General features: G+C 54.4%; 1 long non-coding RNA gene across 1 annotated transcript; it reads left to right on the top strand.

Annotated features, from left to right (window-relative positions):
- The first annotated feature begins 711 nt into the window (after window positions 1-711).
- LOC127053675 (uncharacterized) lies at window positions 712-5,953 on the top strand. The gene is made up of 4 exons (XR_007775102.1): window positions 712-985; window positions 2,147-2,244; window positions 3,651-3,726; window positions 5,540-5,953. It is a non-coding gene; the product is annotated as an uncharacterized LOC127053675 (long non-coding RNA).
- Window positions 5,954-11,721: the final 5,768 nt, after the last annotated feature.

Raw genomic sequence — 11,721 nt, 5'->3', positions numbered from 1 at the left:
CGCGGAAAAGGCCGGGGTCGACCCGCCTCTCTCCCCCGCCACCCACAGTGTCCAGCCAGGGGCCAGCCTGCCCCTGTCCTGCCCCCCAAGAGCCCGCTGTCCCGCCGCGCTGCGCGCTCGCCCCGCACCTAGCTTCTGAAAATCGGGCCCTGGGAAAGCGCAGGCTTCGGAGCGCGGTGCCCAGCAGCTCCCATCGCGGCGCTGACGGCCGGAGCCTCCCCAGGGCTGGGCACGACGCTTGCCAATTTGCCATCCCAACCCCCGCCCCGTACCTGAATGGGAGACCGGCCCTTCTGAAAATCGCACTCTGGTCTCCGCCGCGCAGAGCAGGGCTGAGAACTGGAACCTGGGCGCGGGCAGGCAGTTAAAGCCAGGGGACGCTCATCGCTGCCCAGGCCACGAGAGGAGCATCTGACCTAGGGAGTATTGGCAAGAGAGCCGGCGAAAGGACAGAGACGGAGGGTGTTGTAAGAAAGCATCCATCTTTGAAACGACCACACGGTGGCACCATCACCACAGGGACAATTGAAAGGCCTCCTGTCAACCCCCTAAAGCCCTGAGCACACCCACCACACAACACCAGGGGACCCAGAGCACACCCGCCATACATCAGGAGACCCTGAGCACACTGTACAACATCAGGAGACCCTGAGCACACCCATCGTACAACACTAGGGAACTGTGAACACAAGCGTACAACTAGGGCAAAGGTCAGGCCCACACATTTATTGCACATCTTGGGAAAATGGCCTTTTCACTCTATCGTTGCAGAAGTAGCCCATCACCAGCACAGATCTTGGAGCTAGTAGTTTAAAAAGATTTCTCTTTCAAAGTAAACTGGAAGAAGCCTGCTGTGGGAATAGCAGCTGCTGGCAGGACAGCAAGTCTTGCACTGGAGCAGTTGCTCAAGACAAACCCAGAGGAGACTCTGGAGTGACTGAGAAGCCAAAGGCTAGGGGGAGCTTTACAAGAGTTGTGCTCAAAGGTGAGTGGCAGCCAATGCAGCAGGCAGGCAGCACCTGGAGAGTCCCATTCTGTGACCAGAACAGCTCCGAGAGCTGCCTCCTGCTATGGCCAGAGTCTCTGGTTACAGGGCTAACATTGCTCGTAAACCCTGTGGCTCCTGGTTTCTTCAGGCTGTGTTTTCACTGTGGCTCTATGATAAGTCAATATTTATCAGTTTCATGCAAGTCTGAAAGTGCTGGCGGATCAGGGGAGAGCAAGCAGGTGCTAGGGAGGATTGCATGCATGCCAACTCTGCCAGTGCCCTCAATGCCAGCCTGCAGCCCCTGCTATTCCAATCCTGGTGGGCTTCACACACAGCTCTGCCAATGCCCCTCCATCTTGACCTATAGTCCCCCAGTTATACTAGTCCCAGGCTTCTCTTAAGCAGAAACAGCCTGTGGTTCCGTGATATGGAAAAACTGCTGCTGTGGACTCAGCCCAGCCCATTGAACTCATGTCACTAATGGCCTTAACCAGGTCTAGGGAGAGAAAAGCTAGTGCATTAATGGATACATCACAGCACTGCCATGTATGGTGACTCTAGCTTACCACTATTCCACCCTGCTGCGTCACACAGATAGGCCTGGTCAGCTTGCAAGAAAGTCCTCCCCAGACAGCCAGAGAAGGGAGAAATCATTCAGATTTCTGCATGGCTTTTGCTTCTTCCCCGTTCCCCATGCCGATCTCCCTCACACACACCTTTCTTTACATGCTGCTAAATTACCACGGATCACCATCACCAAAGGGTGGAGGGGATCTCTGATTTGAATCCTTTCTCAGGAAGGCAACACACTGGTAACCCCAGCAGTAAACATCAGAGCACTACCCTTTGCTAGCCATCCTCATGCTTCGGGGCACAAGCTGATGGTCAGCTGGGGTCAGGAATCAAATGCACTCTCCACAACCTAGTCCTGCACAATCAGAGGCGTAATGGGGGATTTGCACCTCCTGTAGCGCTGGCATTGGCCACTCATACAGCGCTTTAGTATAGCACAGCTTATGTTCTTTCCAACTTGCTTCTTATGCTGTGGGAAACCCACCCACAAGCCTTTCCTGTGTGCTACTCACAACACTCAGAAAACCAAGGGCTCTGTTAGGACAGAAGCTGTCACAATGATAAATTGTCTGTTTATTACATCAGCATGTGGGGGTAGTGCTCCACTGCCTTCCCGTTCAGCCCCTTGCTAATAAGCCAGGACCAGCGAGAGAAGATCTGGGCCATCTGAAGCAATCGCACTGGTAAGGTCACTGGCAGCAGCTGCAAGAGAAAGCCCTCCCCTTCCTCTCCAGGGACAGCCTATCAAACCAGTGTGTCCAGAGGTGTTTTCATTGCATGGGCCATGCTCAGCACTCCTGGCTACCACCACCCCATCATCCCTCCCTCCTGCTAACCAGGCTAAGAATGCTCCCTGCCCATGCCCAGTGCACTTTCAAGAGACCTTCAGTCCCAGCCATGGGGCCTAGGAAGCAGGAATACAGAAAGTGTGGGGGCTGCATCCAAGGCCATTGGTGTTATGGGTGCACGAGTCCACCTGTACAGCTCTGACTGCAGGATTGCAGCTGTCATAAACATACAGCTAAGGGTAGCATAAAATCCCTGCTTTACCTGTAAGGGTTAAGGAGCTCAAATAACCTGGTTGGCACCTTGTCATAAACAGATAGCTAAGGGTTAATGTCTCTTTCACCTGGAAAGGAGTAACCTGAAACACCTGACCAGAGGACCAATCAGGAAACAAGACTTTTTCAAATCTGGGTGGAGGGAAGTTTGTGTGTGAGTTCTTTGTTCTGGTCTTGTGCCTGTACTCTCTTGGCTATGAGAGGGATTTTTTCTGTTTCCTGCCTTTCTAATCTTCTGTTTCCCAGTTGTAAGTACAAAGAGATTGGTTTGGGTTTTTTTTTTGTATTTACATGTGTGTAGTTGCTGGAGTGTTTTGAATTGTATCCTTTTTGAATAAGGCTGTTTATTCATATTTCTTTTAAGCAATTGACCCTGTATTTGTCACCTTAATACAGAGAGACCATTTTTATGTATTTTTCTTTCTGTTTATATAAAGCTTTCTTTTTAAGACCTGTTGGAGTTTTTCTTTAGAGGGGGACTCCAGGGAATTGAGTCTGTAGCTCACCAGGGAATTGGTGGGAGGAATAAGTCAGGGGGGAAACACTAAGATTTACTAAGCCTGACTTTGCATACCCTCTGGGTGAAGAGGGAAGTACTTGTGTTTCCAGGACTGGAAATAGGGAGGGTGGAGTCCCTCTGTTTAGATACACAGAGCTTGCTTCTGTGTATCTCTCCAGGAACCCAGGGAGGGAACACCTGGAAGGGAGAAGGGGGGGAAGGGTTTATTCCCCTTCGTTGTAAGACTCAAGGAATTTGGGTCTTGGGGTCCCCAGGAAGGTTGTTGGGGGGGGGGGGACCAGAGTGCCCCAAAACACTCTAATTTTTTGGGTGGTGGCAGCTTTACTAGGTCCAAGCTGGTAACTAAGCTTGGAGGTTTTCATGCTAACACCCATATTTTGGATGCTAAGGTCCAAATCTGGGAAATATGTTATGACCCACCTGACCAAAAGTACCAATAAGGGGAGAAGATACTTTCAAATCTGTGGGGGGAGGTTTTGTTTTGTGCTCTCTTTGTTGTTCTCTCCAGGACAGAGAGGGACCAGGGCAGGAAAAACCATCTCCTAAAACCCTACCTGAAATAAGCACCCAGGATTGCAAAAATTGTAAGTAATAGCAAGGAAATGTGTTAGATTATCTTTTGTTTAGCTTGTGAATTTTCCCTATGCTAAGAGGGAGGTTTATTCCTATTTTTTGTAACTTTGAAGTTGTGCTTAGAGGGGAAATCCTCTGTGTTATAAATCTTACTACCCTGTAAAATTACCTTCCATCCTGATTTTATAGAGTTGCTTTTTTTTTTTTCTTTATAAAGTTCTGCTTTTAAGAACCTGATTGGTTTTTAGTGTCCTAAAAACCCAAGGGTCTGGTCTGTGCTCATCTTGGTTACCTATTTGGTTAGTATATTATTCTCAAGCCTCCCTAGGAAAGGGGCTTGGGGGGATATTTTGGGGAAACAGGAACTCCAAGTGGTCCTTTTCCTGAATCTTTGTCTAACTCACTTGGTGGTGGCAGCAGTACTGTCCAAGGACAAGGAAGGGTTTGTGCCTTGGGGAAGTTTTTAACCTAAACTGGTAGAAATAAGCTTAGGGGGTCTTTCATGCGGGTTGAGTGGGGAGGGAACCCTGACAGTGGCCGTGACAGGGGGCTAAGAAGCTGCATTCCTCAGTGTTGTCCTGAGCTGGAGGATTGGCACTGGCCAATGAATAAGCTGGGGAAAAGTATCCCTTAAGCTGCTGGCTGCCAGGTGAGTCACACCCACTGGAATGAAACCATCTCACGGCTGTGTGGAGCAGGATGGGCTACTCAACACAACCAGGCCTTGGCTGGAGATGGCCATTCACCAGCTTTGCTGGGAATGGGCACCAAGCTAATCCCAACAGGGGCCTCTCTCTCCCTTCTCTCTCTGCCAGTGTTCCAAGGACATAGGGGCTCAGACCCAGCCGCTCTAAAGCCATAGGCTGCTGCTTCCGCTTGGGCAAAAGGAGACTCCCTGCTAGGCTGGAGGGCCCCCACTCAGCTGCCAGGACCTGGAGCAGCACCGCAGACCCTCCCCGCTCTGCTGGGTTCCTGCTGCAGGAGGTGCTGGGAGTTGGGGCCTGATCCCCAGTTCACTGAGCTCAGGCCTTAGCAGCCGAAGGAAGAGAGGTAGAGGGAAGGCAGGACCCAGGCACCCAGAAACCCCCCATTCCTCACTGCACAGCACCCCCTAGTGCTTCCCCAACACCACACCAAACAGGGAGGGAGGGAGGTTTAGCTGCAGTTAGCTAAAGGAGGGATGCAGCTTGCTGTGGGCAGATCCCCTGGCAGGCAGGGCTAGGCAGTCAGATACACACCAGCAATTCTTTCCTCTAACTTCCCCCCTAGGCTGCATTAGCCTCACTCAGCTTAATTAAAGCTCAAGCAAACAAGATCCTGGGTGGCATTTTCCCCATGTTTGTCTGGTACTTGCTTTAATTAGCAAGGAGATTGCTCGCAAGGAGATTGCCAGGAGCTTCTTGGTTGTGTTTGCTTTGCCCCAGGGAAATAACACATGGTAAAGCCCTTTTAGGTTGTGTTGCTCATGGGCCCAGTTTTTCTGTTTGGTGGCTGAACTGGAAAAAAAAAATCATAATTTTGGGCCGACCTCAAACAAACAAACAAATTGGATTTTTTTGGCAAAATGAGAGAGTTTCATTTTGGCTCAGGTAAATATTTTGATTGACATGAAATTAATGTTTCATTTGGGTTAAGAGTTTGGACCAGAGGAGCTAGTGGTCCCTTCTGGCTTTAAACTCTGTGATGTGAGTACTTATTAGAGCCTGATTTGAAATGCTCCAAGCAAGGGGGTGGTCAGCCCTTCCCTAGAGAGACTGCACCCCTGCCCAGTACATCCCCATGGGGGGTACTGTGTTCTGAGCATCTATCGCAATTTCCTCCTAGTGTCACAAAAGAGAGAGATTCAGAGAGTCGTAGATTGCAAGGCCAGAAAAATCCACTGAAGCTCCAAGAGAAGACATAGGGCCCGATCCAATGACGCCATTGGGTGTCGTCCCACTGCCTCCGAAGGCCTTTGAGAAGGGGCTGAAGCATTCCGCCTTATTCTCCCTCTTTCAGGAGAAATTTTCCATGACCTGACAACAGGGAGCTTTGTCACCGAATCCATTCCCGTGTAGCAGGTAGGCTCTGCAATAGCATTCTTACTTGGTGAAGAAATTGCTCCTTTGCTCAGATGCCACCAGACAGCAATGTGATATTAACCCTCTAGTGCCTGAGGGGTTCAGACTGGGTTTTGTTTTTCTCCATTGGTCCCAGTTATGCCCTGGACCCACCCTAAATAACCTTTTTCCCTCCTTGTTTACACCCATCAAACATTTATAGTCTGGCATCATTCCCCCTCCTTTGTAGTCAGCTCTTAGCCAAGTGACACATATTTCACTCCCACCTTTCCTTGTAAATCAGCCCATTCAATATCCCTGATCCTTTTTTGTTGTTCTTCTTCCCGGAGCCTTCTCCAAGCATCAGCATTTCTCTGGCAAGGAGGTGCCCAGACTGGCGCTCTGCTGGGCAGGGCCGCCCAGAGGATTCTGGGGGCCTGGGGTCTTCGGCGGTGGGGGGCCCCCGCTTCGGCGGTAAGTTGGTGGCGGGGGGGTCCTTCCGCTCCAGGACCCGCCGCCGAAGTGCCCCTAAGACCCGTGGTGGGGGCCCCCCGCCGCCGAATTACCGCCGAAGCAGGGCCCCCCGCTGCCGAAGTGCAGCCAGGTCTTCAGCGGTAATTCCGCCGCGGGTCTTCGGGGTACTTTGGCAGCGAGGCCTGGAACGGAAGGGCCCCCCGCTGCCAAATTACCACCGAAGACCTGGCTGCACTTCGGCGGCGGGTCCCGCTTCGGTGGTAATTCGGTGGTGGGGGGTCCTTCTGCCCCAGAGTAGAAGGACCCCCCGCCAGCGAAGACCGGGAGCAGAAGAAGCTCCAGGGCCCCGGGCCCCGTGAGAGTTTTCCGGGGCCCCCAGAGCAAGTGAAGGACCCCACTCCAGGGGCCCTGAAAAACTCTCATGGGGGCCCCTGTGGGGCCCCCAGGCAAATTGCCCCACTTGGCTCCCCTCTCCCCGGGCAGCCCTGCTGCTGGGAGTAGGACATGCACACTTGGCTGTCACGCTGTTTTCATCTCATCCTTTCCATGTGATGCAGTGGGTATGGACTTAGCCCTGTGATCCATGGCCACCACAAAAGACCAAGTCCTGCCCTCTGCAACTCTACCAGTGTCAGCAGCTGTAACTGGAGAGAGCCATTGGCCCAGAACATCTGCAGACGCTGAAGAGCTGACACTGCAGTACTCTTTCGGGAAGGCCAGATCAAACTGCCTAGTTGAGGTTCCTCTTTGTAAGATGGCTCAGAAGCAGAGCCTGAGGTCTCAAAAGACGTAAACCTTGGAGGAGTTGGGATTCCTCCTTGAAACCAGTCAGAGAGTCACTTCTTGGGCCCCTAGATCACAGTGGAGGATGCTGCTCTATGGACCAACCACTGAGCTGCTGTCACGGAGTGTGGGGGAGTCCGGCCCTGCACCCCTCTTCCTGGGACCCACAGTGACTCTCGGCCAGCCAGTAAAACAGAAGGTTTATTGGACAACAGGAACACAGGTTACAGCAGAGCTTGCAGGCACAGTCAGGACCCCTCCACCGAGTCCTTCTGGGCTTTCAGGGTGCTTGGATCCTAGCTAGGATACCCTGAATTCCGCCCACACAGCCCCAAGCCCAAACTCAAACTGCTTCCCTCCTGCCACTCCCTTCCTTTGACCCCTTCCTGGGCAAAGGTGTTGACCTTTCCCCTCCCTTACCTAGCTCAGGTTACAGGCTCTGGCATCGTCCATCTCCTAAAGTCCTCCCCTGCTCTCCCACTCCCCACACAGACAGTCCCTACTGCATCACATCTCTCCCCCCTTCGAGACTGAACTGAGCGGGGTCACTCTGCCCAGTGACCTGGGGAAGTTCAGGGTCCCCTCTCCGGGACAACGCATCCGCTGTCAGGTTGGCACTTCCCTTCACATGGACCACGTCCATGTCATAGTCCTGCAGGAGCAGGCTCCACCTCAGGAGCTTGGCGTTGGCTCCTTTCATCTGGTGCAGCCAGGTCAGGGGAGAGTGGTCGGTGTACACGGTGAAGTGTCGCCCAAAGAGATATGGCTCTAGCTTCTTAAGGGCCCACACCATGGCCAGGCATTCCTTCTCGATGGCCGCGTAGCTTTGTTCCCGGGGTAGCAGCTTCTTACTCAGGTACACGATGGGGTGTCTCTCCCCCTTTTCATCCTCCTGCATTAACACCGCCCCCAGTCCCGTGTCTGAGGCATCGGTGAACACCATAAAGGGTTTGTCAAAATCTGGGTTTGCCAGAACTGGGTCGCTAACCAGAGCCTCCTTCAGCGCCCGGAAAGCCTCCTGGCACTGCTCAGTCCAGATCACCTTGTCTGGCTTCCCCTTTTTGCACAGTTCAGTGATGGGGCCGGCTATGGCACTGAAGTGGGGCACGAACCTTCGATAGTACCCCGCCATCCCAATAAAGGCCTGGACCTGCTTTTTGGTTTGGGGAGCAGGCCAGTCTCTGATCACCTCCACCTTGGCTGGTTCCGGCTTCAGGCAGCCGCTCCCCACCCGATGGCCCAGGTAAGATACTTCAGCCATCCCCACCTTGCACTTCTCAGCCTTTACTGTTAACCCAGCCTTTCGGAGTCGGTCCAGGACTTGTTTAACCTGGGACACGTGGTCCTCCCAGGTCTGGCTGAAGACGCAGATGTCGTCAATATATGCCACGGCAAAACTCTCCATCCCCCTCAGTAGCTGATCCACCAGGCGCTGGAAGGTGGCCGGCGCTCCCTTGAGGCCGAAGGGCAGGGTCAAAAACTCATAGAGCCCCAGAGGGGTGATAAAGGCCGATTTCAGCCTGGCATCTGCGTCCAGCGGCACTTGCCAGTAGCCTTTGGTAAGATCCATAGTGGTGAGGTACCGTGCACCTCCCAGCTTGTCTAGGAGCTCGTCAGGCCTGGGCATAGGGTAGGCATCAGATACGGTGATGGCATTGAGCTTTCGATAGTCCACACAGAACCGGATTGACCCATCCTTCTTGGGAACCAGCACTACTGGCGAGGCCCAAGGGCTGGAAGACGGCTGGATCACCCCCAAAGCCAGCATGTCCCTGACCTCTCTTTCAAGATCCTGGGCAGTTTTACCAGTGACCCGAAAAGGGGAGCATCTTATAGGGGGGTGTGACCCCGTCTCCACCCGGTGGACAGTCAAATTAGTGCGTCCAGGCTGGTTGGAAAACAGCTGTCGGTACAGATGCAGCACCCCTCTGATCTCAGCGTGCTGGCCCGGGGTCAGTTGCTCAGAGAGGGGAATCGCCTCCAGGGGGGAACCAGCTTTTGTCCCAGGGAATAGATCCACTAAGGGGTCATCTCCCTGCCCCTCCCAATGTCCACACACGGCCAACACCACATTCCCCCTGTCATAGTATGGTTTCATCATGTTCACATGGTACACCCGACGGTGATGTGCCCGGTTTGACAGCTCCACCACATAGTTTACCTCATTCAGTTGCTTGATAACCTTGAAGGGCCCTTCCCAGGCGGCCTGGAGTTTGTTTCTCCTCACGGGGATAAGAACCATCACCTGATCCCCGGTGGCGAAGGCACGGGCTCGTGCTGTGCGGTCATACCAGACCTTCTGCCTCCTCTGGGCTCGGGCCAGATTCTCCCTGGCCAGGCCCATGAGCTCGGCCAGTCTTTCCCGGAAGGTCAGGACATACTCCACCACTGACTCTCCCTCGGGAGAGGCCTTCCCCTCCCATTCGTCCCTCATCAGGTCTAGGGGCCCCCTCACCCGCCTTCCATACAACAGTTCGAAAGGTGAAAACCCGGTAGATTCCTGGGGTACCTCCCTGTACGCAAACAGCAGGTGAGGTAAGTACTTGTCCCAATCTTGCGGATGCTGGTTCATAAATGTTTTTAGCATCATCTTCAGCGTCCCGTTGAACCTCTCTACCAGCCCGTTGGACTGGGGGTGATACGCTGAGGCCCAGTTGTGCTGGACCCCACATTTCTGCCATAAGGACCGGAGCAGGGCCGACATGAAGTTGGACCCCTGGTCCGTTAAGACCTCCTTGGGGAACCCCACCCGGCTGAAAATTGTCAGCAGCGCATCTGCCACTGTGTCTGCTTCGATAGAGGACAAGGCCACCGCCTCGGGGTAGCGAGTGGCAAAATCCACCACCACCAGGATGTATTTCTTCCCTGACCGGGTCATCTTGCTGAGAGGTCCCACTATGTCCAGGGCCACCTTCTGGAAAGGTTCTTCTATGATGGGTAAAGGCCTCAAAGCCGCTTTCCCCTTGTCCCGGGCCTTCCCCACCCTCTGGCAGGGGTCACAGGATTGGCAGTACTGTCGGACATGGGTAAAGACCCCAGGCCAGTAAAAGTTCTGTAGCAGCCTCTGCCTGGTGCGCCGGATTCCTTGGTGCCCTGCGAGAGGGATGTCATGGGTCAGGTACAACAGCTTGTGACGGAACTTCTGGGGAACCACCAGCTGCCTCCTGATCCCCCATGACTCTACTTCCCCTGGGGGAGCCCATTCTTGGTACAGGAACCCCTTCTCCCACAGGAACCTCTCCTTGCAACCTCTCCTCATGGTCTGTACCGCACTAAGGTCAGCCCGGTCCCTGTGCTTCCGCAAGGAGGGATCTTTCTGCAACTCGGCCTGGAACTCAGCAGCTGGGACAGGAATGGGGACCGGCTCTCTCTTGCTGGCTGGGTCTGAGGCCGCAGCCTCTCTGCACCGTGCCCCTGGGCGTTCCCCGCTCCCTGAGTTAGGGTCCTGCACCTCAGGTCGAGTACCTTCCCCGTTTTCGGGGTGCAGTGCCATTTGCCGACTCTGACTACGAGTCACGACCAGGGCACTCTGGGTGTTACTAGGCCAGTCCTCAAGGTCCCCTCCCATTAACACGTCAGTGGGCAAATATTGGTGTACCCCCACATCTTTGGGGCCCTCCTTGGTCCCCCATTTCAGGTGTACCCTTGCCACGGGTACCTTGAATGGGGTCCCGCCCACGCCCATCAGGTTCAGGTAGGTGTCGGGCACCATCCGATCTGAGGCCACCACCTCGGGCCGGGCCAGCGTCACCTCTGCGCCCGTGTCCCAGTACCCAGTGACCTTCGTCCCATCCACTTCCAGGGAAACAATGCACTCTTTCCGGAGGGGCAGCCCCGCGCCCACCCGGTAAACCAAAAACCCGGAACCGGGAGCATCCATAGGTGGTATGTTGCCAACCCCCCTTTCCTGGGAATGTAGCCCCTCCTCCGATTGGGTTTTTACCCAGTCCACCCTCTGCGGGTTGGGTCTGCTTGGTCTGTCCCTGAGCTTGGGGCACTGGGCCCGTATGTGACCTCGTTGGCCACAGCGATAGCAGCCCATATCTCGTGGGTCCCCTTGAGTGGGTCGGAGGGACCTGCCGCTGGATGTTCCCCTTTTGGGGGGGTTCTCCATAGGCCCCCTTTGGGAGGTCCCATGTTGACTCTCTCTCTGCGTTGAGGCAGGCCTGCTCCTTCGAGACTCCTCCCTGCCATCCCCTGCCCGACTGTCCACAAATTGGTCGGCCAGCTGGCCTGCATGCTGCGGGTTCTCCGGCTTCTGGTCCATCAACCACAGCCTCAGGTCGGACGGGCACTGCTCATACAGGTGCTCCAGTATGAATAGGTCAAGCAGGTCCTCTTTAGTTTGGGCCCCAGCTGTCCACTTGCGGGCATACCCCTGCGCCCGGTTGACCAGTTGTAGGTATGTGACCTCACGGGTTTTACGCTGGCTCCGGAACTTTTTCCGGTACATCTCAGGAGTCAGCCCAAACTCGCGGAGCAGGGCCTGTTTGAACAGTTCGTAGTCCCCTGCCTCCGCCCCTTTCAGTTGGCGGTACACCTCCATGGCTGTGGAGTCCAGTAAGGGGGTGAGAACTGCGATCCTGTCTGCAGGGTCAACCCTGTGCAGCTCGCAGGCATTCTCAAAGGCCGTCAGGAAGGTATCTATGTCCTCCCCCTCCTTACGCCGGGGCAGCAAGTGCTTATCAAAGCTCTTTGTAGGCTTGGGTC

Source organism: Gopherus flavomarginatus, chromosome 6 (assembly GCF_025201925.1).
Source record: "Gopherus flavomarginatus isolate rGopFla2 chromosome 6, rGopFla2.mat.asm, whole genome shotgun sequence".
Classification (NCBI taxonomy): domain Eukaryota; kingdom Metazoa; phylum Chordata; order Testudines; family Testudinidae; genus Gopherus; species Gopherus flavomarginatus.
Note: the sequence above shows the minus strand (reverse complement) of the source record. Positions and strands in the feature narration are given on the sequence as shown.